The sequence below is a fragment of the Dermacentor variabilis genome, chromosome 3 (assembly GCF_050947875.1).
Source record: "Dermacentor variabilis isolate Ectoservices chromosome 3, ASM5094787v1, whole genome shotgun sequence".
Classification (NCBI taxonomy): Eukaryota; Metazoa; Arthropoda; class Arachnida; order Ixodida; family Ixodidae; genus Dermacentor; species Dermacentor variabilis.
Window position 1 is genome coordinate 150,440,806 of NC_134570.1, and position 17,109 is coordinate 150,457,914.

Here is a 17,109-nt window from a genome sequence, read left to right on the forward strand (position 1 = left end):
GCGATACAGCTTTCTGTTGCTGAATACGTGCTACATAAAACTGCTTTCCGACCGTGAAGGAAGCCAGCGAATATGCGCAATGTGCCTCGAGCGGCCAGTCGCGAGCCAATTCTTTATAGATACCTAGATAGAAAGTAGATATCAAGACAATTTTTGAGATAGCAAGTATTAATATATTGGAAAAACAATTATGCAGAAATTGGACGCTAAGACAACTCTATCATCACTGTGATTTTTATTTATTTGTCATAATTAGTTCTCAGTGATTTTGCACACGTTACAGAATTGCCACTTGCTGTCAATACACGGGCATCTACGGAGGGAGCATACTTGTTTTATATTAACTATCCCGAAGCAAATTATATGATAATTAGCTCCCAAGACGACTCTAATATTGCGCCGAGTTTCATTTATTTTCACATCATAGTTCACAGTGAAGTTGGAAAATTTCAGAAATACCCGTCAGTCATAAATCCATAAATACGTGGGCTTCTACTGGAGGAAAGTGGGTAGCCCCGTCTTTCTCCGCTAGAATAAAACTCTGGTCCTTCCATGTTTCATTCACCTGATTAACTAGGCAGTATGCTCAATCACAAATGACAAACGTGTTTTGTTTCTTGCCCTCCTCTGGACTGCGCCCCGGTGAACGCATATCGTCGCTCGCGTCGAGGCTGCGTTTAGCGGCCCCCTGCGTCTAAACGACGCAATATCGCAGCTAGGCCGACAACACTTGCTCCTTTAATGCAGCGTCGTAAAAGCCCTTCTGTGGTTCCCCTGTGTACGTATGGCGTAGTGCGTGACGTAGCGCGTGACGTACTGTGCGCCTGATAAGGCGATCAAGAAGAATTTCAGTACCACTTCGGTCCACCGTTCGCTCTGGGAAGGCCACGCGTGATCCCTACGTGTGAAGCGTAGCGTCTCTACGATGAGCGATGTTGAGAGTAGCGGTGGGAGGCGGACAGTCGACGGCGTGCCCACCCGGCGGCCCCAGAAGCAGAGCGTGGCCGTGAAGAGGCGCGCAAGCTAGGAGCAAGCAAAAACGATGCCGAGAACACAGCCGTCGTAATAGGGAGGCCGCTATGACGGCGTCATGAGCCATTGCTCAAGGGCGTGTGAGCCTCCTGCGTGATGGACACATTTAATAACAGAGGTGATACACGAATGCGTGTGCGCACGTATATGGTCACGATAACCACAGATCAGGAGAATAAATATGCTAGTATCTTGGTTCAAAATTGTGCGTCACCTCTGTGCCGTGCGCTAAACAGCTTTGCTGCTCACCCGCATTCAAGGAATGCAATGGCTCATGATTTATTTTATTTTATTTTTATTTTTTTGCAGCTCAGCTTTTGAGACGGCCAGTACTGCGGCGAGCGTTGGCGTCGCCCTCTGCGTCATCTTAACCACGCGAACGAGCAATGCGAAGGATGAAAAAGCCAACACGGAGCCCATATCTTCGAGAGAGCCAAGAGATGGCGAGGAAGAAAGTGGACGAGCAGGGTGTAGCGGAACCATGAGGCAGAAAGGGGAAGAGGAAGATATGGCGAAAGCGTGAGAAGAAAGGCGTACTGGCGCACAAGCCGGGCTTTGCGGTGACAATGCCTACGAGATGGTGCCCGAGTAGCGCGCGTAGTCTGTTCACCGATAACGCCACGGATACCATATATGGAAACAAGCACTGCATGAGCGGATGCCGCACTGTGGCGGCTGCTTTGAATAGCGCGCAAGCGTCAACCACGCGTTGCCTCTCGCGGCCTCCTAATTAGCGAAGCAGTCGCGTCACACTTCGCTCCATTAGCAACGTGCCACGCGAAACAGATTGTCCGCGCCACTCAAGATATCGCAAAATGGAAACACGTATATAGCTGCGCTCAAATTTCGCATTAGGGAGTAGCTTAATCGTCTTTCAGTTTATTGTAGCCTAACTCGGGAACTCGACTACTCCCAATACTAAAGAATGCCTGATTGCATAAGTGCTAAAGTACTAATCAGCGCACAGCTCAGAAACCATTGCTTGCTCTGCACTCACGTCATCAGCAAGCATAAACGGGGAACGTCAGAACAGAACACGGTAGAGCTGAAACACCAGATGACTATTTGGAGAGACATCACGCTGCAACTAACAACGAAAGCGAACGGTAATTCAATACGTGATGTATTGAGGATGACATGTTATAAAGCGGGCATCAAGAAAGGGTACTGAAAATAGGTACAGCATACCCGCACGTTAAGCACGTACAAACACAGACGAAATCAATACAAGTTCTGTGTTTCTGCTGCCATTACAGCTGACGGTTCGTTGTAGCTAGCTTTCCGGTCACCACTTTTTAACACGATAGCGTTAAGGATCCTGTGTCGCAGAAGTTTTCCAGGACGTTGAAGCTCCGCCTTTAATAGTGAAACGCAATAGCATTCAAACATCCGTGACTGCTCTTCACGCTTCCTGACAACTGCAGCCTAAGTAACCGTGACGTATACTGGAAAACAATGTCTGCCAACGCTGTGCACTAAGGCGAGCTTTCTGGTTCAAAAGAGGCCTCTTGAGTGGCGCGATAGTCTGCCATTCTTTCGTACTTTTCCATATTTTAGTCGAAGAAGACTAAAATATAAAAAAAGACATAAAAGACATGCGCTGTCCGTGTTCTTTTACGTGACATTTGTTTGTGGGCTCTGATTCCCGAAATACCCAGGAATAACATTTTAAAGAATGTAATACAAGATATGACCAACCTTACTGATAGAAGAAATACTTTAGTGTGCCATATATGGTATATAAGGTGTAGTAAAGATGACGAATGCTGTCCAATCATCATCGCATTCACTGAACACGGGGTTTGCCGCCGCTCGGGGGACTCTTGCTGCCACTTGCCCGTCGCGTTACCGCTCTAAGTCCGCAGCCAATCAACCTCTTCACAATTCGTAGAAGGTGGTGGGTATTAGGAAAACGACAACGCTGAAATTACGAACCCACGCGCTAGCGTCTACCATGCCCAATGACGCACTCCCTCAGGTGCCTCCTCCTCCATCGATCGTATGCTCCGGTGTGCTCCATCAAAGGGATCGTGCAGTTTTCAGCGGCGTGGATGACAACGACGTCCTGGACTGGCTCTTGTCTTACGTGATGGTGACCGTTTGCAAGAAATGGGACTATGACGCAAAACTGGAAACGTGATTTCCTACCTCGCGGGTACAAGAATCATGAGAGAGATTTCCAGACATGGTCAGCGTTTAACGCCTCTTTCGTAGACCTGTTCGACCGCCCTGCTTTTCGGAAGCTGTGCACAGAGGAGCGCTTGCAGGAACGAGTTCAGCAGCTGGATTAATTATTCACAACCTACACCGAATACATTCTAGACCTGTGCAAAAACGTCCACGTGACCATGCCAGAGTCAGGCAGAATAATGTCTATTTTGAAGGGAATTGAGAACAATGTTTTAAACATCGTGTTTGCGAAGAAGCCGCGCACTGTGGCAGACATAACTACTGTGGGCCAACGCTACGACGAGCTGCAAAAGCAGCGTTGACACGCCGACCTTCGTAGAACGATCAACATCCGGCTGGATCAGCTGCCGTTTCCAACCAGTGAACGCTGCTCGCTGAGATAATACTGTAATTATTGCTGCTCCTGGCAATAAGCTCGCGCACCACCACTCCGACATTAGGTAAATGAGTTTCTTGCAGACAAAGTAGACATTATTAAAAATTTACTCAACAGCATTATGCACTGTTCCGGTTTTCTAGCGTAATGATGTGCCTTATACCCCGTTATTCCAATAATAAATTGTTATGAAATGTATAAGATTAATCGGATAAGATCATTCCGAGCACCAATATTTAATAGGTAAACAACCCTGACGCATTCTGTGGGCTTAGGAAAACCCGCGACGATCTGTCATGCGTACATTGTGATTCAATGACGCCGAAACTATTCTTGCGTCATTGGTGCCTAAATTTGTCTAACGCTTTCGTACTTTTGTCGAAATCAAATATGTACAATGTAGCCGTTCAACCACACCACAAGAATATAACTTGCATTATGTTTCATGATTTCGCTAACAGAAGCTGAAGTTCGTTTTTCCTCATTGTAATACACCACACAGATTATGGCGAATGGTGCGCTTCACTGGTGAACAGCTCGATGACTGAGGACCGTCACACTTCCTCGGCAGCATGTGGCAGCTTTATGGGTGAAAGCGACATCAGTATGCACGGGTCCTTGCTCAAGTTGTTCCTGCAGCACATTGCCCAGTCTGTCCTCGCCATTGCTACTCCGCACTAGTTGTCTCTCGATCATCTTGCTGCGTTGCTTGATGCTGTTGATGCTGTTGGAAGATGCTGTCTCCAAGACGCCAGACACTTCGGCTGATTCATGGTTAGAGGAGCACATAGAGGAACTCAATGCGCCCAATGCCGCTCTCCAGACGCCATGACGTTCTCAGAAATATCCGCGCCCATGGTGTAGTTCTTCTTCGCTTGGCGACTCCTTACGCCATTCGAATACCCCTCCAATCTCTGGTACCGCAGGATATTCCGGCCCAACCCCAGGAAATGTACTCCGCCTCCCATCTGGTCGGGAAATGGCCAACAGAAGTTGTCCGCTAGCTCCCCTCGGTGCCCTACGCTACGCGGCAGCATGTTCAAGAGCCTACTCCAGATTTTGGGTCCTCACTCTGCCATGCAATTGAACAAGAAATTGCCGGGGTCTTGTTTCTCCACCACCAACAGATCCCTGCAGTGGTGCCTCTTACTTATGCTGAAATCGTCACCAGGCCCAGGCGATGCCCTGAAGCGGCAGCTCCACCCCTCAGTTACGTCATGGTACCTAGGCCGACGTCACCGTTCCGTTGTTTCGCCAGACGCCACGTCCACCGCACCTTGCGACCTGGCGAGGACGTGCCATCGCGAACTCATAGCGTACGTCCGACGGTCGGCCAATATAATTTACCTGTGGCTACGCAAGTCAGATCGCCTACTTTTCTTGACGCACTCAATCGACAGGTGCCGCATCGCCCATGACGTCCCATGACACAGGTGTACCAGACCATTTTGCAGCTGATACGACTCATCTTTGGCCCCGTCCGCTGTTAGAGTAATGCCCGTTAAGTGCTGTTCAACATCTCCGTGCCACCGCTCACATTCACCGAAGCAACCTCGTTTTGTGGCTCGAGAAGAGGAAAACTGGTTGTCGCAGTCAGCGAGCCAAAATCTGCGGCACAGTCTAGCTAGAAATGTCCTCACCGTTGCCCATCACATATTATAGAAATTTGCGTTGAAGATGTATGCGCATTTGCTCTCGTTAACACTGGAACCGCCGTCTCTGTTATGGATGGAAAACTCTATCGCTCACTTCGGAAAGTTACGACACCACCTTCGAGATTCTCCCTTCGCACAGGAAGCGCTCAGCATATTCACCCTCTCGCGGCCTGCATAGCGCGTGTGTTAATTGAGGATGCCCTGTATACCATTCAGTTTAGTATTTCTTCATGCTCTCATGACGTTATCTTCGGTTCTGACTTTCTTTCGTACCATGACGCCGTCAGTTATTGCACACGTGCTGAACTTCGCTTTCACCGATGGTAAATGAGACTTTAGCCGATGTTCCATTCATTCCTTACTCATGAAGGAAGATAGGAACATTCCCGCCAGGCCACAGCGTGTCTGTCCGTGTGCTCCAGCAGCTACTCCGATGCAGCCACACAGTTTTCTTGTGGCAGTATTGAAATAAATAAATACATTAATTAATTAATAGATATAGTATATGCGGGTTATGTTGCCACGCTATTCTATCACTAAAGTGGCTCATACCTTGTCTTGCATTCTTGACAAAGGTATTGATCGGAATTTTGTGAATGACAGAACACAAAATAATGCAGTGAAACAAAACAGCAACAGCGCATGCTGTTTGTGTGAATTCTTCTCAGACTTAAATATTAAAAGTGGGAAACAATAACAGAAATATAATAATGACGTAATGGTATTAGTGTGACTTGGATTGCCTCCGTGGTCGGCGCATGTAAGAGGCCACGCTTCTATCAGCAGGCTGATATTGGTACATAGCGTTCGCCGCCAGCGTTTCCCGGTAAACATTACGGCTATATAAGCTGCTATTGCCGGGAAGCAGGACAAGCAGTCAGGGATCTTTGAATGCGATCGTGTTTGACTCTTCACAGCGATGTTTAAGCGTTATCCAATTTTTCCATTCCTCTTCTGCTTACTCTTCCCCTTCTTACTCTTCCAGCTTCCTCTTCTGCTTACTCAATGCCTGACCACACGCATAAGCTTGGCAGGAAGAGCGAAGGGAAAGGAATTAGCGAAAATACATGGTACAGGTACCTGATGTGTTCTAAACGGCATTCAGAGGTAAGTAGTTTCTGATAGTTTAAATTTTCTGTTCCTCCTTATCTACTCATTGTTCTGTCAGTTTCCTTGAGCGGAGAGAAACCTGTTCTTAGTTTTCATCAACAATAGAACGAACGCATTCACTATCCCATATGCTGGCCTAGTTTATTTTTCTTTCTTCAAAGAACGACTGAACCAGAAATGCGTGCACACGAAGGATAAATATTGTACGCAGTATTGCGGCTTTGCAGAGCCTTGGCTTACGGGACACCGGTCTGTTTAGTCCTGTCCGCTTCCCTATCTACGCCCTTTATTTTCTTTGTTTCTCATATGGAAGTGAAAGTAAAGAAACCCTGCCAAGACACATTTCCCGAAACAGATGCGCTGGTAAGATGCTCTGAGGCAGCTGTTAATGCAGCTGTAAAATATATTACGTTATTAACTGGATCAGCAAAAAGAACCTAATAATTAATAAAAGGGGCCTTCGTAACTGCTTCTAAATGGTGAAAAATGCTTTGCCAGGTTGTCAGAGATATTACCAATAACGAGTGAGTTTTAGTGGTAGCTAGTATGATTTATAGCTCGCAAAAAGCATCAGGACTATGAGAAACGCAGTATTTAGCCAACTACATACTGAATGCGACGGCATGTGATTGTTACGCTGAGCCGTAATCTATGTAGACGGACTTTTTCCGCCTACGGTGTCTACAATATTTGGCCGTAGTGGCCTTACAATTGAAATTTCAGTCGTAGTACAGAATATATTGTCAAGTTCACGCGAAGAAATACGCCGATGACGTTATCCTAGTGCAGTTGCACACTTAGAGAACCCGCATCATGTCGCACGCAGTCCCATGCCACGTGGGGCATTTCTCGCGAAGCGTCATTGGGGTTTTCTCATGGTTGGATTTCTCAAGTCCCTTGTTCGTCAGAGCCTTTGCCATATAAAAACAATGAACGTTCTTAGAAAGTCGCATAGAATAAACGTAGGGTGGTCCTTAAAGTTCTGAAAAATTAAAGGAACGATCAACAGACTGCCCGAAATCCACCATTTCTTTCCTATCAAAAACTTTATGAAGGACAATTTGCTGTGGTTTGGCGATGACGTACTTACTCAGTAGTCAGGAATATTGATGCTTGGCGCAAAGTCTGAAATTATTTGAGCATTTTTCGTGGTAGTAAAATTAACTGATGCAAACTAATTGTAAAGCGAGCTTCATCACAATGGCAGGTTATCGAGCGCCTCTCACATATAAACTTGTGTAATTTAAAGTAAATTTGGTATCAGACTCAGATTGTAGAGTTGCTTAAGCATTAATGACAGAATAAAGGGTCGAGCTAACTTCAGAGACATGATTTATGGTTACATCGACAGGAAATCGAAACTCGGTGAAGAGAAATTCTAAGTTTTTGCATTATCGCTCATGTCCGCCGGTCCGTGCACATTACTGCCAACAGTTGCTATTTTTATTTCTTCCCAGCAACACCGCAAGGAAAACCGTCTTTCATTCAAAGACGTGCTTGTTTCATTGTCTTTTTTATTATATAAGCTGTAATTGTTTCGAAGGCCGGTAGCTAAAGTTATTGCTCAAGCACTAAGAAGGTGTATAAAAGCCAATCAGCGTATTGGCGTTTTTCTGAAGGTCTGTGACAGTAATCAATTTTCAATATATTACTAGAAAAGTATTTTTGTGAATCATTTTAATGTTAGGACGAAAGGAGAAAATATAGGCTCTCAATACTAGATCACATTGACTTTCAGCTTCTGAGAAGACGCCTTAAGAGGAAGGGAGGAGACATTAAAGGCTGCTGTTGGTCAGCTGCCGAAAGAAAAAAACTTACCCTTACATTCAGGAAGCTTCAGACCCGAGTAAGCTCGGCTCGTCAGCACCGTCAGCCTTTTATATTGCGGCATGCCTTCGCAATACTTATACATAAAAATATATATTTGCAGAAATTCCTTCCCCTAAAAGCAGACTATAAAAATAGCCACTCCATAAAAAAGAACCCTAAGATAGGTTCTTTGTTTATGAAAGAGCAGCTGTATGCTGCAAGTGTCCAATGGTTCACAATCACTTTCGTCGACACAGTTGTTCCACGGTAAAGCAACAACATAAAATCCGCTCTCAAGCAACAATGAAAAATATATATTCAAATTCAGTGAAGAGAACAATTTCTGTAGCTCTGGTGACCTCCCGTGAACATGAAAGGCAATAATATCTGAGTAATAGTATCCGTTTCTCGTATGCCTAAATAGTGTAATAATTGCTGCTCAAGCACCACCACTCCTACATTACGTAAATTGGTTTCTTGTACAGAAAGTAGCGATTATTAAAATGTTGCACAACAGCTGCATTATGCACTCCTCAGGTTTTCTAGCGTAAGGACGCGTTATAACCCGTTATTCTTAATAATACATTAATGAATTGGTGTCAAATGTATGTGGTTCATCGGATAAGATAATTTTGTGCACCATTATTTAATAGGCTAACATCTCTGGCGCATTTTCTGGGCGTGCAAGGACCCACTTTCATCGTCATGAAATGACGTCAGAAAAATCTTTGCGTCGTTGCTGCCAAGCTTTGTCTAACACTTTCATTACTTTTGTCGAAATCAAGTATGTACACTTAGGTCGACCAAAAAACACCCCGAAGATAGAAATTACATTATGGCTTGGGAGCTTAACTGTGGAGCTTAAGTGCGTTTTTGCTGGTTGTAATACAGCACACAGATTCTTACGAAAGGTACACTTCACTTGGTGAACAGCTCGACGACTGAAGGCATTCCCACTTCCTCGGCAGCATGCGGCAGCTTTTTCGGTGAGAGCGACATCAGCACATACGGCCTTCTTGCTGAAGTTTTTCCTGCAGTACATTCGCCTGTCTGTCCTCGCTCTGGCTACTGTGGACGAGTTGTTTCTCGATCGGCTTGCTGGGTTGGGAGACAGTGACTATGATCTGGCCTCTCAAGCTGGCATTTATGTCTTCAAGATTCCAGACGCTTCGGCTGACTCATGGTCAGAGGAGCACATAGACCAACTCCATGCCTTCAACGTCGCTCTAAAGACACTATGACCTTCTTCGCGCCAAAGGCGTCGTTCTTATTCACTTACCGACGCCTCACGTCACTTCAGTACCTCTCCAATCTGCTGGTACAGCAGGATATTCCGGCACAACCCCAGGAAATGTACTGCGCCTCGCAGCTGATCGGAATATGCAACCTTGCAGCCTTAACCAGACACCTAAACATGCCGTGACCCATCCCATCCTTGCACATGGTTCACTTTTCCCTGCCCTTTGATTGTTCCCTATTTGGTAAACGCTTGCCAAAACACCAAGCGAAAATTAAACGAAATGCTACAACTGCTACTAACATACCCATTATCCAGCTGTTGGGCCTCGTCACTGCATCTCTTAAGAAAAAAGGACCTGGGATACTGGCTCCCATACGGGGGCTACATCGACCTCAGCGCATACACGTGCTTTTAGTAGACTTGCAAGTCTACTGCTCAGAGATGTTTCCATTTTCATCGACTGCAGGAAGCTTGGTCGAACGACTACCCAAATATTTGAGAGAGAATTGCTTGTCATAACATTAAAGGCGAGAGCATTCGTCTCATCGAGAGGCTTCTAATACCCTCGGCAAGTTGCGATATCGTCGCCAACGTTCATTTAACAAAGTCAGTGCGCCTACAGCGTCCGTAACATGTCCTGCTTCTCCAGGTCCCTTTCCACTGAGACCAGTCCAGGCTGATGGGAACAAGAATACCTAACAAAGCAAGTCTGCGACTGATACAGCTTGGCCATGATTGACAAAGCCGCCGCTGCCAGCACGTTCACAGTGCGCACCTGCAACCTCAAAGTCAGACTAATCCTCCGATAAAATGCCTGAAGATGATAAAGAAGATATCGTCATGCTTTGTTCAGTGATGAAAGTCATTCCCGTGCTCCTCCGTACGCTGAAAACACTGTCAGCTCAGAGTGCACTATAGGTACTGCATGCTCTAAATGCAGCACATGCAAACTTTGAATAGGCACCGTGACTCGTCAAATGCTGTAATTTCGGGCTGAAGTCAGACATGATTCGATGTTACTGTGGAACACCACAAACTTGAGGTGCCATATTTCATCCTTGCCGTCAATATATTTCAACAAATAGGGTTCCCATAATTCTTATTTACTAACCCTACGTACTCGACCGGACTCGACATGCCTCGACAGCTGTTCCACTCCGCAGTTCAATAACGCGGCTGCCTTCGCCATGCAGGTGCTCGCGACCGACTTAAATAGCATGCTGTTTCCTGTCCTGGCATCTACATTTCTTGAGGTACCAACATGTTTTAAGAACAATGACATTGGAGATTAAATGGGCATTCAAATTACTGTGGCGACCAGCTAATTTATCTGGCGAGCGCCGGCTTCATCGTGGAAAGCCGCTAGGCAGCAGACATAATCCGCACCAAACTGTGCGCCTGACGGCTGTGTCACTGCGCAGTTCAATAACCTGCTCGCTTCGCAATTTCAGCTAACAAGCCTTATTCTATTTTTGCTAAAAGGTCGAGTAATTACCTTTCGCTACAGCTTCCGAGCACGCATTGCTGTGTGTGTATGGCAATAGAGTTCATCGCTGTCATCCACACTTATGTTATTGGGTGATGTACAAAATTACCCAGGTTATGGCACCGCTATTAGACACCCAGAATTGAAGAAATTATCTAGCGGCCAGTCGGAATTAACCGACAATCTGAATTTATTGAAAAGTCAGCTAATGGCAACTGATAAAACAATAGCTCACTTAGGAAAACAAATAACGCAATTAGAAAGTCCCTACAAGAACATCACCCTATTTCGAACCGAAGTATTTAACGATGAGGAACGACACCACTCGTAGAGCTATGCTAGTCTGCTATCTAGAAGGCCGCCTATACGATGTCTAAAACAGGTCGCGTCGTAACAATCTTGGATTTTATGGCTTTCCTGAAAAGAACACGTCCGACACGTACGCTCACTCGGAGGATTTGACATACGCCACATGGTCATGATCACTTAAACGTCGCTATCGACAGAAAAAAAATACAAACAGCTACCCGTCTCGTCCGCTACTCTACAGAAAGTCGTCATCCAACAATAGTTCAAGACGATGCGCAACACGAGAGTAAGGTGAAAGCAGGAGCCAACGTTTTGACAAGTGGACTTGTCTTCTTCAAGGCGACGTATGCTTTCCTCGCCACAGTATATATAGGTGGGGTTCTTATAAAGGGGAGAGGTTGTAATGCGGGTGGGTGCGGCTACGAGGGAAGGTGTGTTAGCGTGTCGAATTGAGAATAAAGGAATGATGTGCAAAAGGCCAAGGCCAGGGCCCGCCACCCCCGTCTGTCAACCACGTGTCAACGCACGCGTGTTAGCCGGCGCGTCAATGGCGTCTGACACGCCGGCTGCAAAAAAAAAAATGAAAAACGGAGGAAAGGAAAGGAAAAAAAACGGGAATACGCCAAGAAACACAACTAAGTGTTGTTGCGGAAAGCTTGAAATTTAGCATAGCGAATAGATTCTAAAGCCCTCTTTGAAAGGTATATGCCTATTGGTTGCACTGTCTTGAACTTATGGATAAGGTATTATTCTCTGTATTTACTTTCTCGTTCAGAACGAAAATTTGACTGTAAGGTGTAGAGTTTAAGTTCATCGAAGTTGCGACATGGTTGGTTGAAATGCTCGGCGACGGCTTTGGGGAGCTTTTTAACTGTGTCCGCGCGATGTCCGTTTATTCTGACGTTCATTGATTGTCCCGTTTCACCGATATATTGTTTCTTACAGAAGGAACATTCAACCATATAAATCACATCCGAACTTGTACAGGCGAAACTAGATTTGACTTCATGTGTATAACTATTTGCGGTGCTTTTAATTTTAATGTCACTTTGAAGGTGCCTGCAGGTTTTTCACCTGGGGTGACAACATGCCTTTATTACAGGGGAATGTTGTTGGCTGACTTTTGCGTGCACTAACATGTCTTTAAAGTTCGTGTCTCGGCGATAGGTAACCCTTGTCTGCCTTGTCGCTCCGTACAGCACGTGTACTGCACATTACCTCTGTTTCGGCATGCACTACCGGCACCACCATTCAAGTACTCACGTATGGAGTCGAACTCGTTGTTCCGCCTTCGTACTCATACGACTTCCTATTGGGGTGGGACTTCCTTACCGATCACAAAGCCGTCATTGCCTGTTCTCGCCCCAAAGTCAAATTTTAGCCGCTTCCTGACGCCCAACTACATGATGCTGGTAATTCCGGCGACTAGCTGCTCGTGGCTGAAAACACCACGATACCTCCGCACTCATCTGTGATTGCGACTGCCTGCTTTAAGTGTGAACGATACCACTGCTTTTTTTTACACCATCGCATATTTTTGTTGATCGACGATGTTGTCTTCACTGTCGTTACTGTCAACGGGGGCTTCATTTATATGCTTGTCTCCAGTGACTATACCCCGCCCCTCACTTCGCATCGCATGTGAGTGCCTTGGACGACTTGAGCACATCGACTCGATGACCATCTTTGAAGCACCTCTTGATGGCACCTGCATCGAGATCAGTACAGTGGTTTGTTGCCCTGCTAACCCCTGCCTACTATGGAAGTCTTGGAGAGTTCTATGGATACTAACCTGAGCTCCGCACAACGCTCCCAGCTTCTCAATTGGCTTCGCAAATGCTCCTCTACATTTGATTGTCAACAAACGACTTTGGGCCACACAACTATGGTGTATCACGAGATTGATATGGGCCCCCATGCTCCGCTGCGCCAGCGCACTTAAGGCATGTCAACCGCAGAGCACCGAGTTACTGAGGACCAAGTCAGCGGTATGTTTCAGCGCGGAATTCTACTTTTTACCAGCCCAATGGACGTCTCCTGTAGTCCTTGTAAAGAAGAAAGATGGACCAATCCAGTGTTGCGTGGATTATCGCGTTCTCAACAAGATAACGCGTAGAGACCTATATCATTTGCCGCGCATTGACGAAGATCTCGATTATTTCCAAGGCACGCAGTACTTCTCACTCGAGTTACGCTCGGCTAACGTTAGTTACGTCATTCGCAAATTCCCATGGCTCCAGCCGATCCCCGAAAAACAGCTTTTGTAGCAACAGACGGCCTACATTAATTTAACATTATTTCATTTGGTCTTTGCCCCTGCTACATTTTAACGGATGATGCACCATCTCCTCCACGGTCTGGAAGATGTGTTTATGTTACCTTGATGACGTGGTTGCCTTTTCGCCTCACTTCGCCGCTCATCTATGCCGTCTCGAGCAGCCCTTGCAGTGGCTAGCTAACGCAGGCCTCCAACACAATATTAGGAAATGTCGACTCGGACCCAAGAAATTTACGATACTCGCACACATCTTTTTCAAAGACGGCATTTGACGCGACGCTTCTAAACTTCACGCTGTTACCGATTTCCCGAAACCCACTACTCTAAAGCAACTTCGAAGCTTCATCGGGCTCTGCTGATACTTTCGTCGTTCTATCAGGAATTTTGCTTCTATGAATGCTCCATTAACCAAACTCCTCGCAGCCGTTAGGTTACCTGGTTTCCAGCTTGTGACGACGCGCTTGCAACAATGCTCCATCTCCTCACGTCGCCGCCTGTACTGCGCCATTTGGACGCCGTGGCTCCCACAAAAGTCCACATGAACGCCAGCGGCGTAGGACTTTGTGCTGTGCTCACTCAGCGCTAAAGTCGATAAGGCGGATACGTAGTAGCCTATGCTAACCGAACACTAACTAAGGTCGAATCTAATAACTCCGTCAGAGAAAGCAGTTTTATCATTTAAGCCCTTGCAAAATTTCGAGCATACCTGCACGCCCGTGCTTTCGATGTCGTTACCGACTCCCTATGTTGGCTGTCGACATTGAAAGACCCATTGAAGACCCGCCTCGCCTGCTGGGCCCTCCGGTTAAGAGACTTCGACATGCGCGTTGTCTATCGGTCTGGCCGTAAACACACCGACGCGAACGCTCTCTCTCATTCCCCCACGTCAAGTGATACGGCTTGCATTTGTGTCATCGACTCGCTGGCTTCGTCACCCATGCTCATCGATAGGACTTAGCGCGGCTCAAATATCCGGGGATTGCGGCTCTTTTGGACTCCTTATCTGACTCCCCGGTGTCTTGCCCTTCCTGTACTCTCCGCCGTCAAGTTTCTCACTCTCCGATACTGAATGCACTATTCTACTGCTGCAACTACGCTTTCAACTGTCGCAAGAGATTGTTCATCATCCTTCGCCACCTCCGCCCAGATGTGTGCTCCGTTGTCCATGCAGACCCGCAATGCGCCCACGCTGACCTCTTCAAAGCGTACACCCGACTCCGCTTGTGCTTTTACTGGCATGGGGTGATACTTTTCTATTTATGTGTGTAGTTATGCACTGCGCATCAGGTACATCGTGCACGCATCATCGGCGAAGATCAGTTCACATGCCGGGAAATGACGATCGAAGAGGATACGGTAGCCACGTGGCTGAACACTGCAAACAATGCGCATGCGCGCCATGTGTAGCGACAAAACTTTCTTGAGGAAAGAAAAAACTAAAAGAGAGCGCAAAATAGTTGAAGCGTATTTTGTGAGGAAGGCAGGTGACAAATGTGCCAGCTATCCGCCTTAGTGGTTGCATGAAGAAATGCCATTTGTTCCGAGGCGTCTAGGCACGTGAATTGATAGCCCGTACATTCGCATACATGAACTAATTGATTTATGCAATCTTTTGTATGATGATGCCTGCATAATGCCCTTGATGCGCAGTGCATAAATAGACGATCATTTGAAACAAGTACCAGTCAAAAGTTCAGCGCCTGTCCTGCCGTATGTAAACAGGCGAGTTTGGAGAACTGCGCTTGCGGGGACTGCTTGTGGAAGACGAACGGCGGCTAGGACGTAAGGAGGAGTAGCGTTAATTATGAGAGGACGTCCTCAAGGCATCGATGTGAAGAGCGAGATCGCCATTCCGGGACTCTAAGCGGGCCATGACTCAGGACGGTGGTGTTGACGAGAGGGAGGCGACCGAAGTAGAAATTGCGTCGTGTACACGATCAGCGAGCTGTCAAGTCCCCTGCCGAGGCGAATACAAGGCGGGTGGAATGCGTCAAGTGCTGCAGGATGAGCTCCCTCAACAGCGTACCGCTCGAATAGACGTTGCTTGGGCCGGGGGCTGCCGCATGCTGTTGAGCAGCCAGGCGAGGCGGTGGCCTCCAAGCTCCTATGAGGTGAGCGGGTGCTAGAGTTGCGCGTTCTCAGACACCGTGGTGCAGTTTACAACACTATTTTTAAATTTCTGGTACAGGGCATCGCGCAAAGGTGCAGCGATGATCTCTGCCACCTATTTAGACACCTCAAGAGACAGCTTACGAAGTAAGTGGCGAAACTTAGAAGCCTTCGAGGTGATGCGGTGGAGATCTAAGATGGCTCCTACCTGGGCAAACCAAACCTGCGCGTTCTTGCCCCTAAACGTGGGCAGGCGGAGTTGCAGAGTTGCGACGTCCTATGGCCGCAAGGTAGCGTCTGGCGAAACGTTGCCTGAAAGTGGTAGGTTGCTTCAGTCGGCCATAAATTAGGCCGGAGTCACAACTGTGGCGAAGCGAGGGATCGCAGCGGAGCGCTAGAATAAGAGAGACCGGTGCAGCAGGCTTCTATAACCGCACTGCGCGTGCCATACTTGCGCATCGAGCATGCGCCACCCAACTATTTTTTCTCGTCTTTCGTAGGCTTTGCCCTAAGCCTCACGGATCACCAAGGCAAGAAACTTGCAGCTGTCACCATCCGAGCAAGAGCCTCCGAGACTGCAGAGGAAGCGGCAATCGCTCTGGCAATGACAACTTGCCCTGAAGTAGCAGTAATACTAAAAGACTCCCAAGCAGCAGCGGGCTACTATCAAAAAGGACGCGTATAAAACCGCGCTCAAAATACTAAGAAATCACATCGCACGCGCCCCGCTCCCCGACACCCACATCAACTGGGTCCCAAGCCATCAGGGCATGACAGGAAATGAGGCGGCACACGCCGCTGCCTGCGAGCATACCAGCCGGGCTTTCCTGCCATCCCAATCTAGGCCGGCCACCAACGTTGATGACATCACCCTGAAGTACTCGGAGCTTTCGCAACACCACCGACTCAGCAGAAGAACGTACGCTTCACCACACAAGAATCTGAGCAAAGAGGAAGAAGTCATCCTGCGCCGCCTAAGGACCAACACCTACGTGCACGGAATAATCATGCACAGACTGTATCCTACGCAGTACTCGTACACATGCCCCCATTGCGACGTTCCAGACACCCTGCAACATATGGTCCAGGATTGCCCACTGCGTGACAAAGCAGCAGACCCTACTCACAAGCTCCACAAGACGACTCCAAAGAAAGTCGCCCCATAGAAGCAATAAAAGAGCGCCCCAAGTCACCTCAGATCCATACAACTGAAACGTGGGAGGCCAAACTTTCCTCCGATGACCTGGATGACCAACGCAGTCTCGTCGCCCGAGCCAAGGAGGCAGCCCGAGCCAGAGGGTTCTTGGAATAAGGAATCCTCCCACCTAGGGTGAACCGGGTTCTGACTCGGTGTACCGTTTCGGAAAATCAAAGTTTAGTTCTCTAATTCTCTTTCGTAGCCAGCACCAAGGCGCCAGTTTTGAATTCCGACCTTAGCGTCTTGCGGCATTTGTGGTTGTTACCAAGTAATCACTGAGATATATGACTTGCAGAACTTGTTCATTACTCTTCGCC

The 17,109-nt window shown here is 47.3% G+C and overlaps 1 long non-coding RNA gene across 1 annotated transcript in view; it reads right to left on the reverse strand.

The window, feature by feature from the left end:
* The window catches only part of LOC142574259 (uncharacterized), a 44,992-nt gene extending 37,503 nt beyond the window's left edge, over positions 1-7,489 (reverse strand). The window contains exon 1 of the long non-coding RNA XR_012826477.1: positions 7,454-7,489. This is a non-coding gene — a long non-coding RNA (uncharacterized LOC142574259). The remainder of the gene's footprint in view (positions 1-7,453) is intronic.
* Positions 7,490-17,109: the final 9,620 nt, after the last annotated feature.